Source organism: Schistocerca gregaria, chromosome 3 (assembly GCF_023897955.1).
Source record: "Schistocerca gregaria isolate iqSchGreg1 chromosome 3, iqSchGreg1.2, whole genome shotgun sequence".
NCBI classification, from domain to species: Eukaryota; Metazoa; Arthropoda; class Insecta; order Orthoptera; family Acrididae; genus Schistocerca; species Schistocerca gregaria.
The window spans coordinates 213008273-213027968 of NC_064922.1; positions in this window are offsets into that span (position 1 = coordinate 213008273).

The window sequence follows — 19696 nt, forward strand, 5'->3', positions numbered from 1 at the left end:
GAGGGACGTGAACAGCATCAAGTGTTGTGTGATCACTTTAAAAGTCATGGAGGCGCCGCATATTAGTATGAGACAGCTTCTCAGCTCCTGACAGAGTTAGGATGGTGCTCTTTGGAGAACATATGTGGTTGGCTCATGGATTACGTATTATCCAGATTCTTGGAACATTTAAATGTGCCACTGTACTACGTTGGACTGCATGGAAACGTGAGAGTAAGCGCACTCGATCTCAAGGTTTCATTCGGCCACATCTGACGACCACAACGGATGATCACCTTATTGTGCACCAATCACGTCGTAACCATTTCCCCATTTGCGCCTGCAGCCAGATTAGATAATTAATGTCCTAGGCATCACTGAACAATAAGTAACATATTAGAAACCTAACCTAAGTTAATGTGATATGTACTACACAAATCCGCTTGAGTTCCTGCGAAAAACAAGCCGGAACCATCAAAGAACAACAGAAAATATATCACAATAGTCACAGTTTCAATCCACGGTACATTATAGGCCGGAAGGCATAATAAGATAGTAAAATAAATGAATAAAATCACTAATGTTGGTAAATCTGTTATTATCATTCTCCATCAGCTACTCTTTACTGCTACAGACAATAGGACTAAACGAGACTCACTAGTCAGTGCACAACAAGCCGCAACATATAAGTCATGAAACATGTGAGTATGTGCAGTGGTTGATCACATCTCCAGCGTGATTACGAAACCCAGCTCTGTATTTTCTCTTGTAGCGGGAAAGTAAGGCACATGACAGAACGAGCAGCCTTATGTCTTCACAGTAAACACTGTAATATCAAACCTCTGACAAATGTTTCTGAATCGCTGCGCGACCGATATCTGGCGCCTCGTATCCTGGAATACGCCTATTGACGTGAATGGCGCCTGGCACATTTGCCGGTGTGGCTGTGAGTCCTATTTTCAGCTATAGGCTGTGAGTGAAGCAGCACGGACAGCGCAGGTCTTCGGGGCAATGGGCTGGCTGTTCGTTCTGCCGCCGGTGTGATTTCTAACTTTGTGTGGCTAAACATATTCCGGACGCGACTGACTTGCATCGGAAATTGGATTAGGCATGTTATTCCTTTGATCGACCAGATCTGGAGGCTGCCTGTGTGCCGTCGTTATCAACTCACCTCTTGGCGTCTCCAAGCTTTCCCGCTGTTCTTCGCCGCACAGAGTCTTTGGATGCTCGGTGAGCTATCTTAAGTTGTCACTTCAGTGCCGATACCACGTGTCATTGGTAAAGACCGATGTCGCTCCGCTACGTGAGCGTGATAATTGTGACTGGGTCGGTTCCTGCTTGTGTTGTGTCTTGCTGCTTCTACAGCGTAACAATTACTGAACTATAAAAAAAGTAAATTAGTTGCAAACTATGGCGTCAACATGTAAAGGTCACAACAAATACTCGGATTTAGGTTATGACATATTCGATATGCCTTCCATCACTGGCCGTGACACGGCGTAATCGAGTAACGAAATTCTGCATGGCCCTCTGAAGTAACGGAATATCGATTGCGTCGTTGACCTCCTGCGTGTCTTTGTTTAACTCAGCAATCGTTTTGGAGCTTTTACCGTATATCTTGTCTTCAACATAGCCCCACAAAAAAGGAGACGCATGTATTCAGATCGGGAGAATATGGTGGCCAATCTAGGCACATGTAAGTGGCCTCTGGTTCCGAAAGTGCTCCTCCAGGACATCAAATACTCTGCTTCCTCAATGGGGGTTCGAGCTCCGTCTTGCATGAACCACATCTTGTCGAAATGAGGATCACTTTGGATAACGGGGATGAAATCATCTTCCAAAACGTTCACTCTCCGTTCGTTAGTCACCGCACCAGCATGGAATATCGCACAGATTATTCCGTGACTGGACATTGCACAGCACACAGTCAGCCGTTGGTGGTGAAAATACTTCTCGATCACGAAATGTGGATTCTCAGTCCTTCAAATGCGCCAATTTTGCTTACTGATGAACCCATCCAAATAAAGTGGGCTTCGTGGCCAAACCATATCATGGAGTGCATACTGATTCCCATTATGTGCCGCGCCCTACCGTGCAGTTTGGAAGTCCTAACGCAGAGCGTTCAGAAATGATGACGATTTGATTTCATATAATTCAGTAACTGCCACCCCGTATGTCACACCCCGCGCGACCGCCTTTCGTTGTTGTTCCCTGTTCCTGTGTCTGAGCAGGCGATTTAAGCAACATGTCGCTCACTTGACAAAATAATTTGATGGAAATAGAAACTAGCGTTTGGCGTCATTGGCGGGGAGGCCCCTTACGAGGCAGATCCGGCCTGCTTGGTGCAGGTCTTACTACACTTGACGCCACACTGGGCGACCTGCATACCGGATGGGAATGAAATTATGATGAAGACAACACAACGGCCAGTCCCTGAGCGGAGAAAATCCCCGACCCACCCGGGAATCGAACCCAGGCACGTAGGACGGCAATCCGTCACGATCACGACTCAGCTATAGGGGCGAACAAGATAATTTGATAATTGTGCACTAAATTTGCATGTCGCTTTCTTTAGTTATTTGGACCCCAAAAGCTTATGCGTTTTATGGTGGAAAATATTATTGTACATATTTCGGTGGACTGTACTTCCAACCAAAGTGTTTAACCTAGGTGCGATTCGTCACGTAACCGCCCGCGTCTTCCTCGAGCCTATGTTTTCCATCCCCTGTGACGGTTAAATCGCTGATACTGACGACGTGCTGCAGACTTGCCCGCCGCTTCCACATCGACGCCCTGCAAAAACAAAGTAGACGTTAGCAATCGGTGCAGCCACACCGATGACAAAGAGTGGCAGTGCAAGGGCTTTGTGCTCCAGCCACCCCCTCTGACCGACCAATTAGCTCCAGAGCAGCACTGCCGCTGCCGGTTAGGCGGGAGGAAGGCAGAATTCAGCCTCAAAGCTCAACAACTACCACAGTTGCGACCAAGGTTTTTGCTAGGATTCTGTTGGCTGAGACAAATGCTGGAATTACTCTCTTCGTAATTATTCTGATTTGGGTGTCCTTCTGCCACATTATCAGGATGTCTGCTATATAGCTGAAATGACCTTTAGCGGCGCTCCTAACCAGATAATGATAGATATTCATAAAAAAAAACAGTTCTGACTTAAAATGTAATGCAAAGATATGCTAAAGGTCTAAAGCTGTGACCAAGTGCTTCCATTAACAAAGTCTTATGTGGAAAGAAATCTGCTGAAGATGGTTTTAGTTGTGGAAAGACCATAAATTGATTGGCGCAGATAAGAACTATTTATATTAACGGTATAGGTAAAATAAACGTATTTCGGTATTTTTATTATTTGTTGCAGATAACAGTTCATCTTCATCCATACCATTTGCGATTCTCTGACCAAAGCATCTGTGATCATAGAATGTATTTGTAGACGATTATCCTTCCAGAAGGGATGTATTGCATTACTCCTGCTATTATTTCCTAATTCCAATCTGAAATTAGACTGAATATTTCATACGAATAAATTTTCTATAGTAACGTGTGGAATAAGTCTAAAGATTGCCATTAGTTTGACCAAAATTTGAGTACCCCTATTCGTCGTCAGGGGCGTTACCGAACTACAACAACAGAAGAGATGGAAAAGAGATGAACGCTACTCAGAACGAAACATTTCAGGAAATTCTCTACAACTTGCAAAGGAGGGTGCTATGTGCTTCCGAAAGAATCCTGCGTACTTATTTATTGAAGCAAACTTCACGGAACAAATCATGTCAGAATTAGCAGACATAACGCATTCACATAATTGATTCCCCTCGATGGGCAGTGAAACCACCACCTTTATTATGGATGTTCAATTACTTTTGTATCTCCCGTAGGAATCTCAAACTAGCGAGCATGGGCAACATGAAAAACGACTGGAGATAATTGGCGCTAAGTGGAAATGTGAGTCGTTCGAGAGACATGCCGAGCAATAACTGTAAACAGGGTGTCAGGGTGGCGCAGTGGTTAACGCAAGTGCGTAATATGCAGATCACGGTTTCGAATCCTAGTCCATACCAAATTTTCACTCGCCGCCAATGATTCCGTAAAAAGTCGCGATGCAGCTTACTTCAATAATTCCTTCCATTTCATATCCTACTTCCCCTCTCCACCTTCAGTTTACGTAACATCTTTCAATACAGCGAATTAGGCGTGCTGTATGTTAATAAGTACATGCTCGACAGAACAGACGCCATGCATTTATATACACCGCACTCAAACTGAAGTTCTTCTCTTGGGAACTTGTTCACAAATTGTTATTGACGAACAAGCAGAAGGGCGCATAGAGCAACATAAACTGAAGAGAAAATCGTTCATGTCATGGGTGAGATTCGAACCCATGAACCTTGCCAAAACATCTGTGCCTTGGTCTGCGCAGCCTGCACGGGCTGCAGCCACATAGGTTTTTGGTCAGACTGAAAGTGGTACGTCTGTCACCACCGCCGCTCCTCCATAACTCCACTACTCCATAGAGATGAACGGATTACGTTGAAAGAGGCACCACCAGCAGAATTTCTGACCCAGGCAGGAAGGCACAGAACACACAGCAGTAGGGTTGAAAGCTTGTGCATAAGAGCCGACATCTTCCCTTCCTAAACGCGAAGCAGTCGCTGTGAGGGTCCAACTTCGCCGGTCCAGTGACACAGTTCGCCAGATCCTAGTGAATCTTTACAACACGCATGACGATTCACAATAAAACAGTAACTCTGCGAAGAAAATGTATTTTACGAGCTGGCACTCGCACAGCTCCATCGGAATGCGGCATTGGAAAACGTAATTTTAACAAATGACAAGGTGTCATCCACAAGCAACATCGGCTTAAGAGTAGTATTTTTGGCTGCGAGGAAAAAGACAATGCGAAGAATAGGCAGTGATGACAAGAAGACGGGACCCGCTATAAGTTTCCAGAATGTTTGATAGGGTGAGTGAGAGTGAGGGAATCCTGTTAGCAGACAGTACATCCAAATTCTGAAGAACGTGATGCTGCCTGCAGTGTGAATGCTATACCGTGATGGAGAATTGGCACTATTGGAAGGCCATTTGTTTGAGTACAAGACCGCATTCGTTGAGCAGCAGCTGACCCACATGGAAATTATCGTTGTGGAAAGGCTGCCAAGAAGCTGCTGATGAGAAGCCAGTGGATAATATATGGGTGGAGGTAGAAGGAACAGTTAGAGAACTAGCCAGGAAACCAACCGATTACAGTTGACGCTCTTTGGGACAGCGTTCTTGAAGCCTGGGAGGTAATTGTCTCTTTGCGTCAGTGACGTGCAACGCTTGGTAGATTCCGTGCCAAGATGCATGATTGGAGTCAGAAATAATAGGAGATTCTGGACAGAGTATTATAGCACAGAAATCATTTTATTTTCCTTACTTTTTCTTCTGCTCAATTCTCTGTATGCGTCAGACAGTTGAAGATCACTTGTCGCCGGCTGCCGTGGCCGAGCGGATCTAGGGGCTTCAGTCTGGAACTGAGCGACTGCTTCGGTCTCAGGTTCGAATCCTGCCTCGGTCATGGATGTGTGTGATGTCCTTAGGTTAGCTAGGTTTAAGTAGTTCTAAGTTCTAGGGGACTGAGGACCTCAGCTGTTAATTCCCATAGTGCTCAGAGCCATTTGAACCATCATTTTTTTTCTTTTTTTTTTGATCACTTGTCGACGGAAAAATATCGAACACGAGATAAATTATGAGTTACCTTTCCTCTACGTTACCCTTCTAGTTGTTATTGATTTCTTTGAATTCTGTTCTTTGAATATTACACTACCATTAATTGATCTCTACTTACAGGCGTAAAAGGGAATAAATCACAGGGCCTTTCCTACGGATGTTGTTCGTCGTTCCAAATTCACCTTTCTTCTCCTTTCTATTACCTTCCACTGGATACTGCCACAAATACGTATAATATTTCTTCTAATATTTCATTTTTTCTTCCACCTCTCTGTTTCTCTTTCTCTCTCTCTGTCACTGTGGTATCACTTGCATTTTACTCCATCATCCCAAAATTAATAAGCAAATCAAGCAGTTTTCATTGAAATAGTACCTTTTCCTTTCATGACACCCTCCAGTTGAACCCTTTCTTTCTTCCCTCCTCTATCATTTCTCCCCAAACATATGACACAGCTTACTTTTAAATCATGTGTTTTATTTCCCATCCGTAGATCTGCGGGTATTATTGCCTTATACATTTCATCTCTCCCCGACGATGATATAAACTGTGATATATGATTCTCTTTTCTGTATGGTACTCTTTTATTGTCTTCTACGCACTTCCGTATTCCATAGTGTGTGTGTGTGTGTGTGTGTGTGTGTGTGTGTGTGAGAGAGAGAGAGAGAGAGAGAGAGAGAGAGAGACAGAGAGAGAGAGACAAGTGATAACATCGAGAGGGGTGACGAACACAGACATTATCTTGCGCAGCATATGGTTTTCTCCGAATACGCGTTTGGGATCCATAGAAATTGGACAACGTAGGTGTGAAGAGGTTCATCAGCAGTATTCTACCTCTGACGGCTTGTTATGATTAAGTGCAGAGGTGCGAGTAGCGATGAGTAGTCGGCAGCTTTGTAGTTCACAGTGTTGACGGGGAAAGTACGAAAAAAGTTGGCTTTGTTAATCCAAGACAGCGTATCACGAAAATAACTAGCGGTTGGTCGCTTCTTAAAAGAACAATGAATTGTTGTACATTGTTTCCGTGAGACCTGATGTGCTTGATTTCCTGTGAATATTGGATGTTTCTTGCTTTGTAGTTTGAATTCTTCTCTACACAAGTTTTCTTTTTTCATGGTTTTGAGGACATTGCGGTATTTCTAGTTCAGAGTTGAGTGGAGACTGGGATAGCAAATAAGTAGCGGTGGGAGTTGATTTTCGTCATGAGGGTTGTTAGACTGGGACAATAGTACATTATTTTGTTTGACCGGCTTTTGTGTTTTGCTGAATTGTGATACATTGCACGGTACTATATGGGGTTAAGAGAAGACTATATCAGTTTCATGTTTTCTATTTAGAAATGACTTTCTCACGTTTGTCCATGAAGATGTCACCTGGAATTTCACTTTTTTCATGACTATTGGTTGTTCTGGTATTGCACTCGTTATCTATCCAATTTTTACAGGTAAAAGAGGAATGTTCAACATTAGCATCTGCAGGAGGAAATGTGATGGAGCGCTGTCTTTGTGGAGTAATTAAAACTACATTACCGTACAAGGCTTAGGACTGTTTTGGGATATGATGAATGCTCCAACAGATGACGAGAGCGACCGTATTTCAGAAACGTCACATAAAGCAGTTGCCTGTTGTAGCAATTGCTCCTCTATGAGTCTCATATTGATATATTGATGGCGTAAAGATGTCTTTAGTAAGAAACCATCATGCAAAAAATTAAAAAAACGAACTGCACTGGGTCCAAGGCACTAAATCCAGCTATACCCAACGCTCTTCTAGGCGAATCTCTCTGTGGTGTTTTTGTTTCTCTTCGTGTCGTGAGCATATTAAAAATGTGTAGCTTATTTACTTGAAAATTTTCACTATAATTGAAAAGTAGCTACAATGGTTTATGATAATTATGAGGGACAAGCTGCTTTTCGTTGTCGTGATTATCATAGACGGAATGCCAGTATTACTTTAGGACGACTGTCCTGTCCGTGTTTTGCGTTTGTTTTACATTCCTTACTTTCGTTTATTTATGGCTCGGCAGCGTCCTTCTCCATAATGGCACATTGTTTACTTGCACAATAGTCTTTTATGATGTGAGACTGAACTGCAGTTGTAGTTTACGGAATCTCTCTGTGGATATCCAACTTTTGCAGTTAGTGCTCTGTTGCCGACTTCGCATTTGTATTCCACTGTTTTGGGGGGTAGTGCCAATGACAAGGTTTTCCAGGAGAGCCCTTTTTTGACCAGATGTTGTTTAGGTAAGCATAATGATTACACTAAACCATTATAGACACTCCAAAAACTGAATCATGACTGGTAAATGTTCTTTTCAATTTGGAGTGCACTCAGGAAAATAAAACAATAACCTGTGTAAGTAGGACCCCTAGTAGTCGGCGACTTTATTTGACGCCTCTGCTGGCTGCAATCACCTTTTCCTACGACAACCACGGGCGAAGTCCTTATTGTGTGGTTTCCACGGCGATAGTGTTATTAGTGCACGCCGTCCACAGGCGAAGTGTCCTCACTCTGCGTTTGCTCTGTAAAATTTCGACATTACTTCACTTGGAGCATAATGCTTACACTAAACCACTATAGACACTCCAAAAAGTGAATCATCGCTGGTGAATGTTCTTTTCAATTTGGAGTGCACTTAGGAAAATAAAACAATAACCTGTGTAAGTAGGACTCCTAGTAGTCGGCGACTTTATTTGACGCCTCTGCTGGCTGCAATCACCTTTTCCTACGACAACCACGGGCGAAGTCCTTATTGTGTGGTTTCCACGGCGATAGTGTTTTTAGTGCACGCCGTCCACAGGCGAAGTGTCCTCACTCTGCGTTTGCTCTGTAAAATTTCGACATTACTTCAGTTGGAGCATAATGCTTACACTACACCACTATAGACACTCCAAAAAGTGAATCATCACTGGTGAATGTTCTTTTCAATTTGGAGTGCACTTAGGAAAATAAAACAATAACCTGTGTAAGTAGGACCCCTAGTAGTCGGCGACTTTATTTGACGCCTCTGCCGGCTGCAATCACCTCTTTCTACGACAACCACAGGCGAAGTCCTTATTGTGTGGTTTCCTCGGCGATAGTGTTTTTAGTGCACGCCGTCCACAGGCGAAGTGTCCTCACTCTGCGTTTGCTCTGTAAAATTTCGACATTACTTCAGTTGGAGCATAATGCTTACACTAAACCACTATAGACAATCCAAAAAGTGAATCATCACTGGTGAATGTTCGTTTCAATTTGGAGTGCACTTAGGAAAAAAAACAATAACCTGTGTAAGTAGGACCCCTAGTAGTCGGTGACTTTATTTGACGCCTCTGCCAGCTGCAATCACCTCTTTCTACGACAACCACGGGCGAAGTCCTTATTGTGTGGTTTCCACAACGATAGTGTTATGAGTGCACGCCGTCCACAGGCGAAGTGGCCTCACTCTGCGTTTGCTCTGTATAATTTCGACATTACTTCAGTTGGAGCATAATGCTTACACTAAACGACTATAGACACTCCAAAAAGTGAATCATCACTGGTGAATGTTCTTTTCAATTTGGAGTGCACTTAGGAAAATAAAACAATAACCTGTGTAAGTAGGTCCCCTAGTAGTCGGCGACTTTATTTGACGCCTCTGCCAGCTGCAATCACCTCTTTCTACGACAACCACAGGCGAAGTCCTTATTATGTGGTTTCCACGGCGATAGTGTTTTTAGTGCACGCCGTCCACAGGCGAAGTGTCCTCACTCTGCGTTTGCTCTGTAAAATTTCGACATTACTTCAGTTGGAGCATAATGCTTACACTAAACCACTATAGACACTCCAAAAAGTGAATCATCACTGGTGAATGTTCGTTTCAGTTTGGAGTGCACTTAGGAAAATAAAACAATAACCTGTGTAAGTAGGACCCCTAGTAGTCGGCGACTTTATTTGACGCCTCTGCCAGCTGCAATCACCTCTTTCTACGACAACCACGGGTGAAGTCCTTATTGTGTGGTTTCCAAGGCGATAGCGTTTTTAGTGCACGCCGTCCACAGGCGAAGTGTCCTCACTCTGCGTTTGCTCTGTAAAATTTCGACATTACTTCAGTTGGAGCTTAATGCTTACACTAAACCACTATAGACACTCCAAAAAGTGAATCATCACTGGTGAATGTTCGTTTCAATTTGGAGTGCACTTAGGAAAATAAAACAATAACCTGTGTAAGTAGGACCCCTAGTAGTCGGCGACTTTATTTGACGGCTCTGCCAGCTGCAATCACCTCTTTCTACGACAACCACGGGCGAAGTCCTTATTGTGTGGTTTCCACGGCGATAGTGTTATAAGTGCACGCCGTCCACAGGCGAAGGGGCCTCACTCTGCGTTTGCTCTGTATAATTTCGACATTACTTCAGTTGGAGCATAATGCTTACACTAAACCACTATAGACACTCCAAAAAGTGAATCATCACTGGTGAATGTTCTTTTCAATTTGGAGTGCACTTAGGAAAATGAAACAATAACCTGTGTAAGTAGGACCCCTAGTAGTCGGCGACTTTATTTGACGCCTCTGCCGGCTGCAATCATCTCTTTCTACGACAACCACGGGCGAAGTCCTTATTGTGTGGTTTCCAAGGCGATAGCGTTTTTAGTGCACGCCGTCCACAGGCGAAGTGTCCTCACTCTGCGTTTGCTCTGTAAAATTTCGACATTACTTCAGTTGGAGCATAATGCTTACACTATACGACTATAGACACTCCAAAAAGTGAATCATCACTGGTGAATGTTCTTTTCAATTTGGAGTGCACTTAGGAAAATAAAACAATAACCTGTGTAAGTAGGACCCCTAGTAGTCGGCGACTTTATTTGACGCCTCTGCCAGCTGCAATCACCTCTTTCTACGACAACCATGGGCGAAGTCCTTATTGTGTGGTTTCCACGGCGATAGTGTTATTAGTGCACGCCGTCCACAGGCGAAGTGTCCTCACTCTGCGTTTGCTCTGTAAAATTTCGACATTACTTCAGTTGGAGCATAATGCTTACACTAAACCACTATAGACACTCCAAAAAGTGAATCATCACTGGTGAATGTTCGTTTCAATTTGGAGTGCACTTAGGAAAATAAAACAATAACCTGTGTAAGTAGGACCCCTAGAAGTCGGCGAATTTATTTGACGCCTCTGCTGGCTGCAATCATCTCTTTCTACGACAACCACGGGCGAAGTCCTTATTGTGTGGTTTCCACGGCGATAGTGTTTTTAGTGCACGCCGTCCACAGGTGAAGTGTCCTCACTCTGTGTTTGCTCTGTAAAATTTCGACATTACTTCAGTTGGAGCATAATGCTTACACTAAACCACTATAGACACTCCAAAAAGTGAATCATCACTGGTGAATGTTCGTTTCAATTTGGAGTGCACGTAGGAAAATAAAACAATAACCTGTGTAAGTAGGACCCCTAGTAGTCGGCGACTTTATTTGACGCCTCTGCCAGCTGCAATCACCTCTTTCTACGACAACCACGGGCGAAGTCCTTATTGTGTGGTTTCCACAACGATAGTGTTATGAGTGCACGCCGTCCACAGGCGAAGTGGCCTCACTCTGCGTTTGCTCTGTATAATTTCGACATTACTTCAGTTGGAGCATAATGCTTACACTAAACGACTATAGACACTCCAAAAAGTGAATCATCACTGGTGAATGTTCTTTTCAATTTGGAGTGCACTTAGGAAAATAAAACAATAACCTGTGTAAGTAGGTCCCCTAGTAGTCGGCGACTTTATTTGACGCCTCTGCCGGCTGCAATCACCTCTTTCTACGACAACCACAGGCGAAGTCCTTATTGTGTGGTTTCCACGGCGATAGTGTTTTTAGTGCACGCCGTCCACAGGCGAAGTGTCCTCACTCTGCGTTTGCTCTGTAAAATTTCGACATTACTTCAGTTGGAGCATAATGCTTACACTAAACCACTATAGACACTCCAAAAAGTGAATCATCACTGGTGAATGTTCGTTTCAGTTTGGAGTGCACTTAGGAAAATAAAACAATAACCTGTGTAAGTAGGACCCCTAGAAGTCGGCGAATTTATTTGACGCCTCTGCTGGCTGCAATCACCTCTTTCTACAACAACCACGGGCGAAGTCCTTCTTGTGTGGTTTCCACGGCGATAGTGTTTTTAGTGCACGCCGTCCACAGGCGAAGTGTCGTCACTCTGCGTTTGCTCTGCAAAATTTCGGCATTACTTCAGTTGGAGCATAATGCTTACACTAAACCGCTATAGACACTCCAAAAAGTGAATCATCACTGGTGAATGTTCTTTTCAGTTTGGAGTGCACTTAGGAAAATAAAACAATAACCTGTGTAAGTAGGACCCCAAGTAGTCGGCGACTTTATTTGACGCCTCTGCCGGCTGCAATCACCTCTTTCTACGACAACCATGGGCGAAGTCCTTATTGTGTGGTTTCCACGGCGATAGTGTTTTTAGTGCACACTGTCCACAGGCGAAGTGTCCTCACTCTGCGTTTGCTCTGTAAAATTTCGACATTATTTCAGTTGGAGCATAATGCTTACACTAAACGACTATAGACACTCCAAAAAGTGAATCATCACTGGTGAATGTTCTTTTCAATTTGGAGTGCTCGTAGGAAAATAAAACAATAACCTGTGTAAGTAGGACCCCTAGAAGTCGGCGACTTTATTTGACGCCTCTGCCGGCTGCAATCATCTCTTTCTACGACAACCATGGGCGAAGTCCTTATTGTGTGGTTTCCACGGCGATAGTGTTTTTAGTACACACTGTCCACAGGCGTAGTGTCCTCACTCTGCGTTTGCTCTGTAAAATTTCGACATTACTTCAGTTGGAGCATTATGCTTACACTAAACGACTATAGACACTCCAAAAAGTGAATCATCACTGGTGAATGTTCTTTTCAATTTGGAGTGCACGTAGGAAAATAAAACAATAACCTGTGTAAGTAGGACCCCTAGTAGTCGGCGACCTTATTTGACGCCTCTGCCAGCTGCAATCACCTCTTTCTACGACAACCACGGGCGAAGTCCTTATTGTGTGGTTTCCACGGCGATAGTGTTTTTAGTGCACGCCGTCCACAGGCGAAGTGTCCTCACTCTGCGTTTGCTCTGTAAAACATCGACATTACTTCAGTTGGAGCATAATGCCTACACTAAACCACTATAGACACTCCAAAAAGTGAATCATCACTGGTGAATGTTCTTTTTAATTTGGAGTGCACTTAGGAAAATAAAACAATAACCTGTGTAAGTAGGACCCCTAGTAGTCGGCGACTTTATTTGACGGCTCTGCCAGCTGCAATCACCTCTTTCTACGACAACCACGGGCGAAGTCCTTATTGTGTGGTTTCCAAGGCGATAGTGTTTTTAGTGCACGCCGTCCACAGGCGAAGTGGCCTCACTCTGCGTTTGCTGTGTATAATTTCGACATTACCTCAGTTGGAGCATAATGCTTACACTAAACGACTATAGACACTCCAAAAAGTGAATCATCACTGGTGAATGTTCTTTTCAATTTAAAGGGCAGTCAGGAAAATAAAAAAAAATCCTGTGTAAGTAGGACCCCTAGAAGTCGGCGTCTTTATTTGACGCCTCTGCTGGCTGCAATCACCTCTTTCTACGACAACCACGGGCGAAGTCCTTATTGTGTGGTTTCCACGGCGGTAGTGTTTTTAGTGCACGCCGTCCATAGGCGAAGTGTCCTCACTCTGCGTTTGCTCTGTAAAATTTCGACATTACTTCAGTTGGAGCATAATGCTTACACTAAACCACTATAGACACTCCAAAAAGTGAATCATCACTGGTGAATGTTCTTTTCAATTTGGAGTGCACGTAGGAAAATAAAACAATAACCTGTGTAAGTAGGACCCCTAGAAGTCGGCGACTTTATTTGACGCCTCTGCTGGCTGCAATCACCTCTTTCTACGACAACCACGGGCGAAGTCCTTATTGTGTGGTTTCCACGGCGATAGTGTTTTTAGTGCACGCCGTCCACAGGCGAAGTGTCCTCACTCTGCGTTTGCTCTGTAAAATTTCGACATTACTTCAGTTGGAGCATAATGCTTACACTAAACCACTATAGACACTTGAAAAAGTGAGTCATCACTGGTGAATGTTCTTTTCAATTTGGAGTGCAGTCAGGAAAATAAAACAATAACCTTTGTAAGTAGGACCCCTAGTAGTCGGCGACTTTATTTGACGCCTCTGCTGGCTGCAATCACCTCTTTCTACGACAACCATGGGCGAAGTCCTTATTGTGTGGTTTCCACGGCGATAGTGTTTTTAGTGCACGCCATCCACAGGCGAAGTGTCCTCACTCTGCATTTGCTCTGTAAAATCTCGACATTACTTCAGTTGGAGCATAATGCTTACACTAAACGACTATAGACACTCCAAAAAGTGAATCATCACTGGTGAATGTTCTTTTCAATTTGGAGTGCACGTAGGAAAATAAAACAATAACCTGTGTAAGTAGGACCCCTAGTAGTCGGCGACTTTATTTGATGCCTCTGCCGGCTGCAATCATCTCTTTCTACGACAACCACGGGCGAAGTCCTTATTGTGTGGTTTCCACGGCGGTAGTGTTTTTAGTGCACGCCATCCACAGGCGAAGTGTCCTCACTCTGCGTTTGCTCTGTAAAACTTCGACATTACTTCAGTTGGAGCATAATGCTTACACTAAACGACTATAGACACTCCAAAAAGTGAATCATCACTGGTGAATGTTCTTTTCAATTTGGAGTGCACGTAGGAAAATAAAACAATAACCTGTGTAAGTAGGACCCCTAGTAGTCGGCGACTTTATTTGATGCCTCTGCCGGCTGCAATCATCTCTTTCTACGACAACCACGGGCGAAGTCCTTATTGTGTGGTTTCCACGGCGATAGTGTTTTTAGTGCACGCCATCCACAGGCGAAGTGTCCTCACTCTGCGTTTGCTCTGTAAAATTTCGACATTACTTCAGTTGGAGCATAATGCTTACAATAAACGACTATAGACACTCCAAAAAGTGAATCATCACTGGTGAATGTTCTTTTCAATTTGGAGTGCACGTAGGAAAATAAAACAATAACCTGTGTAAGTAGGACCCCTAGTAGTCGGCGACTTTATTTGACGCCTCTGCCAGCTGCAATCACCTCTTTCTACGACAACCACGGGCGAAGCCCTTATTGTGTGGTTTCCACGGCGATAGTGTTTTTAGTGCACGCCGTCCACAGGCGAAGTGTCCTCACTCTGCGTTTGCTCTGTAAAACTTCGACATTACTTCAGTTGGAGCATAATGCTTACACTAAAGGACTATAGACACTCCAAAAAGTGAATCATCACTGGTGAATGTTCTTTTCAATTTGGAGTGCACGTAGGAAAATAAAACAATAACCTGTGTAAGTAGGACCCCTAGTAGTCGGCGACTTTATTTGACGCCTCTGTCAGCTGCAATCACCTCTTTCTACGACAACCACGGGCGAAGTCCTTATTGCGTGGTTTCCACGGCGATAGTGTTTTTAGTGCACGCCGTCCACAGGCGAAGTGTCCTCACTCTGCGTTTGCTCTGTAAAATTTCGATATTACTTCAGTTGGAGCATAATGCTTACACTAAACCACTATAGACACTCCAAAAAGTGAATCATCACTGGTGAATGTTCGTTTCAATTTGGAGTGCACTTAGGAAAATAAAACAATAACCTGTGTAAGTAGGACCCCTAGAAGTCGGCGACTTTATTTGACGCCTCTGCTGGCTGCAATCATCTCTTTCTACGACAACCACGGGCGAAGTCCTTATTGTGTGGTTTCCACGGCGATAGTGTTTTTAGTGCACGCCGTCCACAGGCGAAGTGTCCTCACTCTGCGTTTGCTCTGTAAAACATCGACATTACTTCAGTTGGAGCATAATGCTTACACTAAACCACTATAGACACTCCAAAAAGTGAATCATCACTGGTGAATGTTCTTTTCAATTTGGAGTGCACGTAGGAAAATAAAACAATAACCTGTGTAAGTAGGACCCCTAGTAGTCGGCGACTTTATTTGACGGCTCTCCCAGCTGCAATCACCTCTTTCTACGACAACCACGGGCGAAGTCCTTTTTGTGTGGTTTCCAAGGCGATAGTGTTTTTAGTGCACGCCGTCCACAGGCGAAGTGTCCTCACTCTGCGTTTGCTCTGTAAAATTTCGACATTACTTCAGTTGGAGCATAATGCTTACACTAAACCACTATAGACACTCCAAAAAGTGAATCATCACTGGTGAATGTTCTTTTCAATTTGGAGTGCACGTAGGAAAATAAAACAATAACCTGTGTAAGTAGGACCCCTAGAAGTCGGCGACTTTATTTGACGCCTCTGCCGGCTGCAATCATCTCTTTCTACGACAACCACGGGCGAAGTCCTTATTGTGTGGTTTCCACGGCGATAGTGTTTTTAGTGCACACTGTCCACAGGCGTAGTGTCCTCACTCTGCGTTTGCTCTGTAAAATTTCGACATTACTTCAGTTGGAGCATAATGCTTACACTAAACGACTATAGACACTCCAAAAAGTGAATCATCACTGGTGAATGTTCTTTTCAATTTGGAGTGCACGTAGGAAAATAAAACAATAACCTGTGTAAGTAGGACCCCTAGTAGTCGGCGACTTTATTTGACGCCTCTGCCAGCTGCAATCACCTCTTTCTACGACAACCACGGGCGAAGTCCTTATTGTATGGTATCCACGGCGATAGCGTCTTTAGTGCACGCCGTCCACAGGCGAAGTGTCCTCACTCTGCGTTTGCTCTGTAAAACTTCGACATTACTTCAGTTGGAGCATAATGCTTACACTAAACCACTATAGACACTCCAAAAAGTCAATCATCACTGGTGAATGTTCTTTTCAATTTGGAGTGCACGTAGGAAGATAAAACAATAACCTGTGTAAGTAGGACCCCTAGTAGTCGGCGACTTTATTTGACGGCTCTGCCAGCTGCAATCACCTCTTTCTACGACAACCACGGGCGAAGTCCTTATTGTGTGGTTTCCAAGGCGATAGTGTTTTTAGTGCACGCCGTCCACAGGCGAAGTGGCCTCACTCTGCGTTTGCTCTGTAAAACTTCCACATTACTTCAGTTGGAGCATAATGCTTACACTAAACCACTATAGACACTCCAAAAAGTGAATCATCACTGGTGAATGTTCTTTTCAATTTGGAGTGCACGTAGGAAAATAAAACAATAACCTGTGTAAGTAGGACCCCTAGAAGTCGGCGACTTTATTTGACGCCTCTGCCGGCTGCAATCATCTCTTTCTACGACAACCATGGGCGAAGTCCTTATTGTGTGGTTTCCACGGCGATAGTGTTTTTAGTGCACACTGTCCACAGGCGAAGTGTCCTCACTCTGCGTTTGCTCTGTAAAATTTCGACATTACTTCAGTTGGAGCATAATGCTTACACTAAACGACTATAGACACTCCAAAAAGTGAATCATCACTGGTGAATGTTCTTTTCAATTTGGAGTGCATGTAGGAAAATAAAACAATAACCTGTGTAAGTAGGACCCCTAGTAGTCGGCGACTTTATTTGACGCCTCTGCCAGCTGCAATCACCTCTTTCTACGACAACCACGGGCGAAGTCCTTATTGTGTGGTTTCCACGGCGATAGTGTTTTTAGTGCACGCTGTCCACAGGCGAAGTGTCCTCACTCTGCGTTTGCTCTGTAAAACTTCGACATTACTTCAGTTGGAGCATAATGCTTACACTAAACCACTATAGACACTCCAAAAAGTGAATCATCACTGGTGAATGTTCTTTTCAATTTGGAGTGCACGTAGGAAAATAAAACAATAACCTGTGTAAGTAGGACCCCCAGTAGTCGGCGACTTTATTTGACGGCTCAGCCAGCTGCAATCACCTCTTTCTACGACAACCACGGGGGAAGTCCTTATTGTGTGGTTTCCAAGGCGATAGTGTTTTTAGTGCACGCCGTCCATAGGCGAAGTGGCCTCACTCTGCGTTTGCTCTGTATAATTTCCACATTACTTCAGTTGGAGCATAATGCTTACACTAAACGACTATAGACACTCCAAAAAGTGAATCATCACTGGTGAATGTTCTTTTCAATTTGGAGTGCACTTAGGAAAATAAAACAATACCCTGTGTAAGTAGGACCCCTAGAAGTCGGCGACTTTATTTGACTCCTCTGCTGGCTGCAATCACCTCTTTCTACGACAACCACGGGCGAAGTCCTTATTGTGTGGTTTCCACGGCGATAGTGTTTTTAGTGCACACTGTCCACAGGCGAAGTGTCCTCACTCTGCGTTTGCTCTGTAAAATTTCGACATTACTTCAGTTGGAGCATAATGCTTACACTAAACCACTATAGACACTCCAAAAAGTGAATAATCACTGGTGAATGTTCTTTTCAATTTGGAGTGCACGTAGGAAAATAAAACAATAACCTGTGTAAGTAGGACCCCTAGAAGTCGGCGACTTTATTTGTCGTCCCTGCTGGCTGCAATCATCTCTTTCTACGACAACCACGGGCGAAGACCTTATTGTGTGGTTTCCACGGCGATAGTGTTTTTAGTGCACGCCGTCCACAGGCGAAGTATCCTCACTCTGCGTTTGCTCTGTAAAATTTCGACATTACTTCAGTTGGAGCATAATGCTTGCACTAAACCACTATAGACACTCCAAAAAGTGAATCATCACTGGTGAATGATCGTTTCAATTTGGAGTGCACTTAGGAAAATAAAACAATAACCTGTGTAAGTAGGACCCCTAGAAGTCGGCGACTTTATTTGACGCCTCTGCTGGCTGCAATCATCTCTTTCTACGACAAACACGGGCGAAGTACTTATTGTGTGGTTTCCACGGCGATAGTGTTTTTAGTGCACGCCGTCCACAGGCGAAGTGTCCTCACTCTGTGTTTGATCTGTAAAATTTCGACATTACTTCAGTTGGAGCATAATGCTTACACTAAACGACTATAGACACTCCAAAAAGTGAGTCATCACTGGTGAATGTTCTTTTCAATTTGGAGTGCAGTCAGGAAAATAAAACAATAACCTGTGTAAGTAGGACCCCTAGTAGTCGGCGACTTTATTTGACGCCTCTGCTGGCTGCAATCACCTCTTTCTACAACAACCACGGGCGAAGTCCTTCTTGTGTGGTTTCCACGGCGATAGTGTTTTTAGTGCACGCCGTCCACAGGCGAAGTGTCGTCACTCTGCGTTTGCTCTGCAAAATTTCGGCATTACTTCAGTTGGAGCATAATGCTTACACTAAACCACTATAGACACTCCAAAAAGTGAATCATCACTGGTGAATGTTCTTTTCAATTTGGAGTGCACGTAGGAAAATAAAACAATAACCTGTGTAAGTAGGACCCCTAGTAGTCGGCGACCTTATTTGACGCCTCTGCCAGCTGCAATCACCTCTTTCTACGACAACCACGGGCGAAGTCCTTATTGTGTGGTTTCCACGGCGATAGTGTTTTTAGTGCACGCCGTCCACAGGCGAAGTGTCCTCACTCTGCGTTTGCTCTGTAAAACATCGACATTACTTCAGTTGGAGCATAATGCTTACACTAAACCACTATAGACACTCCAAAAAGTGAATCATCACTGGTGAATGTTCTTTTTAATTTGGAGTGCACTTAGGAAAATAAAACAATAACCTGTGTAAGTAGGACCCCTAGTAGTCGGCGACTTTATTTGACGGCTCTGCCAGCTGCAATCACCTCTTTCTACGACAACCACGGGCGAAGTCCTTATTGTGTGGTTTCCAAGGCGATAGTGTTTTTAGTGCACGCCGTCCACAGGCGAAGTGGCCTCACTCTGCGTTTGCTGTGTATAATTTCGACATTACCTCAGTTGGAGCATAATGCTTACACTAAACGACTATAGACACTCCAAAAAGTGAATCATCACTGGTGAATGTTCTTTTCAATTTAAAGGGCAGTCAGGAAAATAAAAAAAAATCCTGTGTAAGTAGGACCCCTAGAAGTCGGCGACTTTATTTGACGCCTCTGCTGGCTGCAATC